The 2,432-nt window shown below is 48.6% G+C and overlaps 1 non-coding gene across 1 annotated transcript; it reads left to right on the forward strand.

The window, feature by feature from the left end:
• Positions 1-848: 848 nt before the first annotated feature.
• Trnaa-ggc (transfer RNA alanine (anticodon GGC)) lies at positions 849-920 on the forward strand. Its single transcript has one exon. It is a non-coding gene; the product is annotated as a tRNA-Ala (tRNA).
• Positions 921-2,432: the final 1,512 nt, after the last annotated feature.

The following is a 2,432-nucleotide window of genomic DNA, read 5'->3' on the forward strand; positions in this document are numbered from 1 at the left end:
ACTTAATTTAGAAACAGTACAAGTGTTCCCGTAAGATTCTCAAGCCTATGTCGGAAAGATCTGCCTTGCGCTGAGTTCACGTAAATCCCACTGCACATTCCTATTCTTTGCGTGCAGTCAGCTGCTACTGGTGTTGCTAGTTGTGACTGCTGATAACAGATGCCGTAGCAATAAATTCATTGAGTGAGTTGTATGTTTTGCGATGGTCTGTCTCTGACAAGCAAGCACAGGTGACATAGGTGCGAACACAGGAAGCTTGCAGACCCTCGCTGCCTGCAGACACCGAGCAGCCACACTAGGAGGGCGGCCTAAGCCGTAGGCGAAATGTGCTCATTCGCTTTGGCGCGACGTCGAACTATAAATAATGCTGTCACTAGCGTGAGCGTCGTGGAAAGTCGGAAAAGTCGGCTGCGAGGGTGCGTGCCAAGTTTTGGGAGCGTTTCGTAGTATGCGCAGTGCAATGGAGACGCGGAAACTTGTTGTGGCCCAGTGTTTTGCAGTTGGACGACAAGATTGGTTCACAGTAGTAAAGAGCGAGGCACTGAGTTGGCATGAATAATGGAGTGCACAATGGGGCTCGAGATGTGTTTGTTACCTCAGGTGCTGTATGATTGTCGACAAGGAGTTAAAACGGAGCAATTTGTGACGGCTCTTTCAATTTAAGACGTTAAAAACAGACGGAATTTGCATTTGTAATACCAGAGCATCGAACTACTTGGAACTTTTGTGTATATAAACGGGTCCCCGCCTTTGTACTCTGCTCCCTTCACCGCTACAAACCAACAACCATCGTGTCCGTGCGCATCTGAGTCGCAAAGAATGGTCAATAGCGGAGTTCGCTCGTGCATGTGGCGTAGCTCAGTTGGTAGAGCGTTCGCTTGGCATGTGAAAGGTCCAGGGTTCAAGCCACGGCGCCTACATTTTTTGTGGTCAGTGCATGGTAAGTGTTGGTCGCGGCGAACCTAAAGGCACGCAAGATGTTGCAAAGCCAGCGTCACAGTGTGATGTGATGTATACTGACGTAAGGAGAGCAAGATGTAAGTGTGGGGACCGGCTGTTATCGAGGTGTCATCGAGTGCAGATCTGTCTTAGGTATCGCGGCTTAACCTCATTGAAGTCTAGAGGGTGGACAACACGTTGGTCTTACTCAGAGCGGTGTCCGAATTCTATTTTCGACGTTATACGTGCCACTTTCATAATGGCCAACTACGATTCGATACAGAATGCACGAAACGTGAAAGACACCCTAACGGATACATAGAGAGTAGTGTTTGTCTGCTGAATAGTGGGAGTGCAAGGGTCTGTGTCGTCTATATGGCTGTATGTAGCACCATTAGTCTTTGTTGGGGCGGGCGTAGCTCAGATGGTAGAGCGTTCGCTTAGTATGCGAGAGGTACTGGGATATATACCCAGTGCCTCCACAATTTTTAACACACCTACATGCGCACCTTGCCATGCAAGTGGAATAATTCACAACCAGCAGATGTGTCTAGGAAGATACAAGCGAATGATTAGTATCCACAATTGACAAGCGTGCTGTTATTAGTGCGCAGGAAGCACCCTCCTCCCACGCCTACACTTAATTTAGAAACAGTACAAGTGTTCCCGTAAGATTCTCAAACCTATGTCGGAAAGATCTGCCTTGCGCTGAGTTCACGTAAATCCCACTGCACATTCCTATTCTTTGCGTGCAGTCAGCTGCTACTGGTGTTTCTAGTTGAGACTGCTGATAAAAGATGCCGTAGCAATCAATTCATGGAGTGAGTTGTATGTTTTGCGATAGTCTGTCTCTGACAAGCAAGCACAGGTGACATAGGTGCGAACACAGGAAGCTTGCAGACTCTCGCTGCCTGCAGACACCGAGCAGACACACTAGGAGGGCGGCCTAAGCCGTAGGCGAAATGTGCTCATTCGCTTTGGCGCGACGTCGAACTATAAATAATGCTGTCACTAGCGTGAGCGTCGTGGAAAGTCGGAAAAGTCGGCTGCGAGGGTGAGTGCCAAGTTTGGGGAGCGTTTCGTAGTATGCGCAGTGGAATGGAGACGCGGAAACTTGTTGTGGCCCAGTGTTTTGCAGTTGGACGACAAGATTGGTACACAGTAGTAAAGAGCGAGGCACTGAGTTGGCATGAATAATGGAGTGCACAATGGGGCTCGAGATGTGTTTGTTACCTCAGGTGCTGTATGATTGTCGACAAGGAGTGAAAACGGAGCAATTTGTGACGGCTCTTTCAATTTAAGACGTTAAAAACAGATGGAATTTGCATTTGTAATACCAGAGCACGGAAACTACTTGGAACTTTTGTGTATATGAACGGGTCCGCGCCTTTGTACTCTGCTCCCTTCACCGCTACAAACCAACCAACCATCGTGTCCGTGCGCATCTGAGTCGCAAAGAATGGGGAATAGCGCAGTTTGCTCGTGCATGGGGC

This window comes from Schistocerca gregaria, chromosome 9 (genome assembly GCF_023897955.1).
Source record: "Schistocerca gregaria isolate iqSchGreg1 chromosome 9, iqSchGreg1.2, whole genome shotgun sequence".
In the NCBI taxonomy this organism is placed as follows: Eukaryota; Metazoa; Arthropoda; class Insecta; order Orthoptera; family Acrididae; genus Schistocerca; species Schistocerca gregaria.